Here is a 10,235-nt window from a genome sequence, read left to right on the forward strand (position 1 = left end):
TGGAAATGTATGTGTTACTGTTATATATAATATTTATTTTAACATATCCCTAATTTAAAAATAGATATCTACCATTTGAGATTATTATACAAATTTGCGGATAAGTTCCTGTGTTTAAAATCCGAGTAGATGAGTAGATGAGCTCAAAATAATCGCAATAATACGGCCCAAATTTAAAAAAATTCTCAACACCAGAACTTAAAGGTTAAAGGCTAAAAGCATTTCGTTAGTGATCTACGTTTTATTATGAAACATGTTCGAATAACCCGCCATGGTAGCACGGTAGGTAAGGCCGCGTTCATCGTTATCTGAGTGCACCCAGGTGTCGTTTCATCCTTGTTTAACATTCGATGAACAACAATGATGAAACGACACCTGGGTGAACCTGGGCGAAGATTCTGAACGCAATCCAGTATGGCGAATAATACACCAGCAACAGCGACTCATTCGACGGCGTGTTGTACTTCGTAAAATGACAGATCGATAAGTAACACGTCGTGGTCCACGAGTCAAGAATGCAACTACGCCGCAAAAACGCATCACGTGTTGATAAGGTTAATCAACGGCGATAACGAGTCGCGTCATTCAGTAAGTCGTGGCGAGTTCCTGCAGAACGAGGTACGTCCCTACCGTCTTGTCAAAGTTTTATCGAATCCCGAGACTCTTTATTAAAATCCGCCGCCACGTAACGTAGGTGTCCCTTCTGCATGCTTTACGACAATAAACAGCTGATACGGCACAGCCGGCGCCGCGCCGCTATAACCGCTCGCAAACAACCTCGCGCGCTCTCTCGCGTCGCACTGTACCTCTGTTTCGGCGCTATTATGAATCGTTTATAGTAAAATAATGTGTGTGCAACGTATCAAATTTTTAATATCCGGTTAGTGGCTCTTAACTGTGTTCGGTACGACGACGTTCGGTTGTAATTTGCAAAAGTCTTTTTCTTATAAGCAAATGGAGATTTTCTAAAATATTTATGGGATTTTTAATCGGAAATTTAAAAAAAAACTTTGTGCAGAGACGGATTAATTAATTAACCGTGTAATTACACTGAAACCACGTAATAGCTCGCGATTTGGGAATCTGAACGTTATAACGTTACCCCTATTATAATCGATTGTCCCTATAATACTTTACTCCAAAAAAGAAATTCAAGATTTTGATGACTGTTCTTTACTCATGCTACTTATAGTGCGGAATAAATTTTTTGCGCTGTTTCGAGATTACGAGGTTCCAGTTTAAATGAAAAAATTACTGTTTCAATGGTATCTTTATTTTTTGGAGTAGGAAAGAAAGAGAGGGAAAAATCAGCTTTAAGATGATCATGATTTTTACCGGAAGAGTCTTTCATAATCCCTGCGGTCGCATCTACGCTAAACTTTCTCTTCTTCATAAAAAGTAGCTACATCTAACGATCACGCAATTAGCAGCAGATGTTCTTTCTATCGAACATCTGTATTATATAACAAGAATAAAATTCAAAATAGCACCTATTAATATCGACTTATAAAAACTAATAAAAAAAGATATTTGATGCGATTGTGCGTTAAAATCTCATATCCGGTCGGCACGCTTTTTCACCAACACGTCGAATTAACAATTTGATTTCCAATCGTCTAATTGGTAAATAAATTGTTGACCTTTCTGTATTCTTACTAAGGAAAGGCAAATATTAAAAATTATAAATTAGATGCAACAGAATCTTTCGTAAACAAAAAAAAAACAAAAACGAAATCTGTAAATCATATATATATGTGTGTGTGTGTGTGTGTGTGTGTGTGTGTGTGTGTGTGTGTGTGTGTGTGTGTGTGTGTAATATATACAGGGTGAATCAAAGTCGTTAAACCAACTTTTTACCCTATGAGAAAATTATCGACTTTATACCTATATTTGAATTATAACGTGTGCAGTCGATAATTTTCTCATAGGATAAAAAGCTAGTTCAACGAATCTGATTCACCCTGTATATACTATATATACATTGATTTCTAATACATTATGTATATTACAAAAATATTTACATAGCTACACAAAACCTGTAAAATATACTATTGTTATCGTAATTTTTTCTCAATACAAAAACATATTTATACAATTAAAAGAAGTACATAAAACGCATAATTTTTCATTTATTTACACTATACGTATATACATATATACACATATGTATATAAAATGGTTCTTTTTTACACATACATATTTATGCAATTTTACATACTTTTTTTATAGTATATATCACAGACAGACAAATAAAGAGAAAGAAGGAGAAATGGAAAAAGACGAAAAGAGAAAGAAGGAAGGGCAAGACAGAAAGAGAGAGAGAGAGAGAGAGAGAGAGAGAGAGAGAGAGATTTAAGCTAGCCGATTCCCCTTTATTGATAAATTAAGCATCATTTATTAAGCACTTATCACGCATAACATTCACTACTATGCAAGTTTAAAATATCAGTTTTATATTAATTGATATAAATATTAATAGAAATTATTAAATATTAAATATTATATTAGTTGATATAAATATTAATTAATACAAATACTTGTATCCTGAAGTATTATGCAGCACTCAACCATATCGACAACATTATCATTTATACGTGTATATATATCTTATCATTTGATAAAAGAAACAAATATTAAAGCTTATAAACTGGATCAAGAGACACGCAGTAGTGTCTCGCGCCAAGTGTAGCGTGTCTTTACGCGAGCCGACGAGTTGCGAACACTCGATATTATCGAATCTCTCAATAAATGACTGAATTTGACCATCTTTTAAATAGTCTCAATCAACAACTTAGGTTTAAATTATATAATAAAACTGTTTTTACTTTCTACGTACCTTACTATATAACAAAAATATCGCGATGCGAAATTCGAAATGTTAAATTTTTAAGATACATCATCATAATCGCCCTCGAAAATGTTATCCGTTTCACATTTTAAATAACAGATGGCATTCACCTGTTGCGACATAATGGGTATAAAAAGAGTGAGATTTGCATCCCTTAAGGCACTTCCCCCTTGGAGCAAACAGTCATATTCGCATCCCTAATAAGTCGTTTAAAATTGCCGTGCTCGTGTACGGGTTTTAACTCGTAACTTACAGCACAGTAGTTGAAAGTGATATTTCACTCATATTAACTATTTATTTATCAATTTTTCGTGTAAAGTGTTTAATATTACATTATCTAACTATGCAAAAAATATCTTCGATTTATGCGCTACTATTTCCAAACAATTTCAATTTTTGCGCTGTAACCCTTAAAGGACTCCCCCCCCCCTGCAGCAAACTGTAATATTTGTATCTAACATATTTTAACTGTGCAAAGTATATTTTCGATTTATGCGCTATGAATTTCAAGCAATTACGTTATTAAAAATATTTATTCGTTTCTTGATGAATAAAAATGAATGTATTCGAATGGGTATTTTCATTCATATTTTTGAATATTATGTATTCATCGAGCACATTACTTACTTCAAAATCCTTTTACATTATCATCTTTGATTTTTTAATAAAAACGCAATTGCTTGAAATTCATAATGCATAAATAAAAAATATACTTTACAGAGTTAAAGCATAGAGGAGAAGGTGGTATTATGGCCAGTGTATATATTGTGGTCTCCCTTATGGAATTATTTGTTCAGTAGTTCGCCGTTACACTATGACATTAATATATATACCAATACTCAATATAGATAGCCAGCACTTATTATAACATTTTTACTTTCAAGCATTTCGAAATGTTTCTGAGATATATTTTAATTACACCTACTACAGATTTCTTCTATTTATTATTACGTAAATGTGTACTAGTAAGTATATATATTTATTATAAAGTTGACAATTTGACTGTGACACGTACATCTAATACTCATAGACGATAAAAAAAAATTTTTGATACTTTCTACCTAAAAGTATTCAGACTATCTAATCGTTCATATAGTTCTTTAAAGCTTTCATACCGTTATCCATATCGTCAAAACAAACCACTGTCACATTTCTCAGTTAAAAGTCCTATTTACTTCTTCGTAAGTCTCATCAGACTATAAAAGTACCCTCGCATACTAAACAAGCTTAGATTATTTTGAAGTGTACTCCACGGTGTGTCTCATAATCGCGATAGATTAAAAGAATAACGTTATTGTTTTTCTTCATTAAACAAGAAGTTTTTCTTCATTAAACAATGAAGGACTGTTTATTTGTAGTGTTACTCCTAGCAATAGGATCAAATACATTCGAGGAAACTAGTTCCTTTTCGATAACAAGCAAAGCCGAAATCAATATTACTGAATCAACCGAAGATCACAAATTCGAGATTAATGCTACTGAACCAATTAAAGTTATCAAACAATCTTCTCTATTCTTCAATTTGAAATTCATCTATGAAAAATTGAATAAGTTACGTAATGCTTTAGATGAGCGTCCAACTTACAAAAAAGCAGCTCTTATTCTCGTGAAATTAGCAAATGACAATTCTACAGATACATTGGACACATCTTTAGATACGTTCTACACATATTATAAAAATCTCTTGATCATGGATATTTTATTGCCAAACAGATGGAATGTGTCTAATAACTTTAAGAGAGATTTGAAGAACTGCGGTAAAATGGGAATAACGGTCAACGAGTTTCTACTCGAAATGGTTTGGAGGGACCTTAATGATACGAAAGTATTTATTATGGAATTAGAAATTTGCTTGCAAAATATGATGTTTCATATTATAGCATCAATGATGGATAAACTCAATACCATTGAATCAACCGAAGACCACAAACTTGAAATTAATACCACTGAACCAACCGAAGATCATAAACTCGAGGTTAATACCACTGAACCAACCAATGATCACAAACCTGAGATCAATACCACTGAACCAACTGAAAATCACAGATTTTCTTTAACGGACGCCCTTGAAAAATTGAATGAGTTGTTGTTTCCTACAGATAACATACAAAATGTCCTCGAAGAGTTAATGAAAATATATACGGAAAATACAAATTCTGACGCAGATTTTTTCATAATTCCCGTAATAGATTTATTATTGCCAAAAGGATTTTTTTCGTCTAACGAATTTTTGGAGAAACAAAAATATTTTAAAGAGTTGGAGAACCCCTGTAGTAAAGCAAGAACAATACATATAATATATCACTTATTCTCGTTTAAACAATATATGTATGAAATAATGTCACAAAGCCACTACAATGAAACATTTAATATTATAAAAGATTGTTTGCTGCTTTATAGTGAAGAGCTTTATAGTGAAGAACCAACGATACAAAAATTGTATACACAATCGATCGAATCCAATGTCGATCACAAAATCACGGCATCCACGTTAAAAGATAATTCAAAATTAGAAGTAATTCCAGAAACTGAACATGAAAATAAGAATAAGACTACCATTGTTACTGTTCTAATTAGGAGGATTTGAAATATCGCTACTGGCACAGAAGGGAGAAGGTAATATTTCCAATGAGTCATTAATAACAAATTTTCAAACTATCTTACTAATTCTTTCTTGAAAAAAGAAGAAGCTTCAATTGTACAGTCTTTTTATTAGATTTTTTTCTTTTTAAAGGAGAAAAGGAGCAGGAACGTGCCTATAGCGAGCGTGCAATACGTATATAGCACGCAAGCGGCCAAACCCAGAAGCAAATATCAACAGCATCTTCATTAAAATTCTTTCTCTACGGTTTATTTTTATTAATATAAACTAACTTTAGTAGAAAAGTCCCGTTAATTTCGATAGCATATATTTATTCACGTCAGCCGGTGCCTAGAAATTTTCCAGTATTATACACTACCAATCAGAAAATTTTATATTAAATTGATCAATCAGCGATGTGAGCAATCAAATTGTTTTCAACTTTAATCTTGATTTAACTTACTCTTTATCTTTTTCTAGTTTTAAGAATTTAAAATACAAAAAGTTAAAGCACGATTCAAGTGTATAGCACAATTTCTTTTTTATCTCCTTTTTTAGTCGATTCTTAAGTACAAATAACTTCATATGTACATTTCTAAAGAGGAAAAATTATTTTTGCACATGGACGGCGAACTCTAATTACATGCTTCTGCAAAGAGAGAGAAGACTAACATCTAGAATTAAAACATATAACTGCAATATTTTTGATTGGTTGGAAATTTTTAGTGCTTTCTTATTTTAGACGAACTTTAAGTTTGTACTTTTTCTTATTCCGTACAATTAATATCTCTTATTATACCATTGTATCAAAATCTTTGTGCAATAAAAATGATTTTCTAAAAATGGTCGTTCTCGCCTTCATCGACTCTCCTGTGAACTTGTAAATAGCTTTATATTTTTCTCAGAACTATCCAATATATGTTCTTTCCTGATTGTAGTGTTTCACAGATCACCGCGAATTTCATAGTCTGCTACCCTCAACACTATTTCTTATAGAGTTTCCGATATCTCATCATATATATTCTGATATTACTTTCAAATGCACTCGGTTCCTTATACTATTGTTATTTTTGGTAATGTTATGAAATTAAAAGATAAAAATAGAATATAATTTAGAATACAATATAGTTGTACGTACAATTCTTAGTATAAGATATTCAAGATATACACTGTTAAATATTATAGGGTCAAATTAACTCAATGTGAGTCGCCACTGCTCCTACTAAATATATCGTTATTTTTTACTAAAATGATAATTAAATTTGACACTATATAATGTTAAATTGATACTGTATAGTGTTAAATATAACCATTGTTTCAATAAAAAATAACGATATTATTGAGTAGGAGCAGTGGCGACTCACATTGAGTTAATTTGACCCTATAAAATTTAACAATGTATACTTTATATATTTTTTTTTCATTAATAAGCAAATGGAACTCCTGATAATTAAAATTAAAAGAGAAAAATAATTGGTTTTACAAAATCGGCGGGTAAATAGTGCGCAAATAATATAAAAATAAATATAAAATTAAAGTAAATAGGCTCGTATAATTGCAACCTAATTTAACGATATTGTGGTTTATTTTGAGCTTTTTAAATAGATGACTTAGAAATCATATATTTAAATAGATAAGATACAATTAAACGTTTCGGCTTATAAAGCCTTCTTCAGTGATAATAATGTCATATAATCCCCTTAACAAACAATTATTCAAAAATACTTATTGTAATAATGGCAATGTATTTAGTTATGATAACGAAAATCGAAAGTCAATATAACATGTTATTTCGAAACATTATTTATAATAAGAAGAGATACTTTAATCATTAGATTGTTCCATAATGTCCAAGAGTAAAGATGTTTTACCAAATTCCTCGGTTGTTATCGAGAATCCAGTTTGTCACAGATCTAAATCAGTCGATCTGAGAAGTTATTGCGTACAGTTATTCTATTATATTCTGTAGAGCAAGATATGAATTATGACTAGCATATTAGTATAAAAAAATGAGTAATTGAAAAAAAGTATTTATATATCAGATCCATATGATTCACATTGATTTATATCATAACAAATTTACATTTATAAGTAACGAAATTTTTTACTGATACTTTAGTCTTATTCCGTTAGCATTCTAAGGTTTTTCGTTATTATACCTAATTTACAAGCAACAAATTCGTAATTGCATATTCCGAGAGCAACAAATTCAGACGACTTTAAAATAATATGTATACAAAATGGATAATTTTTCAAATAAGCCACTATGTGTTTTCTTTCCACCAATTGATTTATCTCATTATTCTTTGTTCATAAAAGTATTAAGGTACAATTATCAAAAAATTAATAGTTTACGAGTTATTTAACATTTTATATCAATATATGCCAAAATAAAGTATAAAATATCTTGTAAACTATTAGTTTCTTTATATCACTACCTTAATACTTTTATACGCAGAATAATTAGAGGAATCATATTGTGTAAAAAAATCATACAATTCCATTTAAAAAAATAGAGGTGACCTTCATATCTTTTAGGCCTCCACCTAGAAAAAACATAACCCAAATACGTACTTCTCGAAACCGTTTCACTTTCATCTGAAACATTTTCTCTTATAAAAACCAAGCAAGATATTTTAGATGCTCGAGTTAGGACACCCTGTATATATACATAAATTGTGCACGGAGAGAATTTTTTCTTAGAATTTATCCTGAAAATATGACAGCCGTGGGACAACATTAGTGCATAGAAAACGCAGTAAAAGTCCGAAAATTGCATTCGGGTCTCGAATTTACGAGAATGCACGTGCTGTGTGACTAGGGATTATTTGCCCGAAATATTGGTGGATGTTTCATATGCCAGGGCAAAGCTTTCCGGTAGAACGCGGGAAGCAAGGCGGAAATATTGGCGGCGAGAAAATATGAGCGAAAACTTGATTTGAGATTGGTGGAACCGAGATAGAGTTTTCTTGGCAGCGGATCAAGCGCATACTTATATACCTACCTACGCAGACAAATGTATGTGTTAGTTATATACGTATCCATGCAAGAGAAAGAGAGAGAGAGAGAGAGAGAGAGAGAGAGAGAGAGAGGGAGAGAGAGAGAGCGCATAACATTTAAGCTAGGCGATTCCGTTTTATTGAAAAATTAAGCCCCTATCATGCATAACTTTTACTATGCAAGTTTAAAATATCTGTTTTATATTAATTGATATAAATATTAATTGATATAAATACTTGTATACTGAAGTATTATGCAGCACTTGACCATATCGACAACATTATCATTTGTACATGTATACATCTTATCATTTGATAAAAGAAGCAAATATTAAAGCTTATAAACTGGATAATGCAAACTATAAATAAGACCTAATTATTGTAGGAAGTTTTCATTTCGTGCAATACCTTATTCGGAGATGGTACGAATAAATATTTTCAAAAGAAACTCATAAAGGTAAAACATATTAGGTTGATATATTGGATTATCCTATTGTTATAGTGCTAATCGTTTGATTTCTAGCGCAGCAACAAATGTAATTATGCCGTCATGTATTAATGGCTTTGCAAATCTTATTCAGCTTATAATGCCACATTAATTTGTCACTAATTTCTCGATGAAGCAGATTTGTTATGTGGTTTGCGTTGCGAGCCACTTCGCCGTGTGTACATGTTAAACGTCATTTCCATCAAATGCCATTCCTAGAATTAAAAGGCGAGCCGTACTGCACGACCTCAATGAACGTTTGAATAAGACCAGTGAACCCCAAGAGATAGAGGCTTTACACTGTAATGAGATTTAATCGCTAAAAATTTAGTATGTACTTTTATTATTTATTATTATTGCTTGCTTTCATCATATTTTGTAAAAGAGAGTCGTTTTTAAAATTATCGTTTTGCGATAGCACGATCAAAGGTAGTCACGAATTATTTTCTTGAAAATATTCTCATCTTGCTTTTTAATATAAATTATAAAAATATAAAAATCATATTAGCCATGCAATTCCATATATTTAATATATTAAATATTATTGAAATTATTTAAACGTCTAATGTACGTTTTAGAATATACTTTATATATTTCTACTAAATATCTACCTATATTATGTCTTACACACACATTTTAAATTATTTAAATATGTCTAAAGAGAAATTGATATATTATTATATGAATTATCAATGTAATTGTCAATCTAATCGTAAGTATTAAAACTCGATTGAGATAAATCAATACAATCAAATAATGCCTATTCGAGCCAACACTGGATAACAATGTAAAGATTGCTTTATTTAAATTAACATAATTATAATCGCAGCCGTTTCGATCCTGTTTCGGATCATAAATGACATCACTGTTACTACTCTTATGTTAGATGACTGAATTTTGTTAACAATTTACATGGAGCATTGATAAGAATCCGAAACAGAATCAAAACGTTTGCGATTATAATTATGTTAATTTAAATAAAGCAATCTTCACATTTTCATCCAGTATTAAATAGGCATTATTTGATTGTAATGATATATAAATTATATATTGTGTCTTCTAAATGTATTCTTGTTACATGATTATACGGTTAGATCAAGGATAAGAGACTTAAATTGGAAATGCGTAACTGTATTGCTACGCGGAGAAAATTTTATATTAAGTTTTAATACCCCTATTAAGCTGAACCCCCCACCAGCGCAAATCGGGTCCGGACATATTGAAAGCTTTAGTGCTCTTTTGTTGCTAATTTGTTGCTCCAGAAAGAATTTTGTTGCTCCAACCGTTCCGCAGTAAAAAAAATAAAAAATGGGTGGGTCC

The 10,235-nt window shown here is 31.1% G+C and overlaps 1 protein-coding gene across 1 annotated transcript in view; it reads left to right on the forward strand.

The window, feature by feature from the left end:
• The first annotated feature begins 427 nt into the window (after nt 1-427).
• The window catches only part of Galk (N-acetylgalactosamine kinase), a 19,890-nt gene continuing 10,082 nt past the window's right edge, over nt 428-10,235 (forward strand). The window contains exon 1 of the mRNA XM_018516560.1: nt 428-618. The gene's annotated coding sequence lies outside the window, so the exon portion shown is untranslated. The remainder of the gene's footprint in view (nt 619-10,235) is intronic.

Source organism: Trachymyrmex cornetzi, unplaced genomic scaffold (assembly GCF_001594075.2).
Source record: "Trachymyrmex cornetzi isolate Tcor2-1 unplaced genomic scaffold, Tcor1.1 scaffold641, whole genome shotgun sequence".
NCBI classification, from domain to species: domain Eukaryota; kingdom Metazoa; phylum Arthropoda; class Insecta; order Hymenoptera; family Formicidae; genus Trachymyrmex; species Trachymyrmex cornetzi.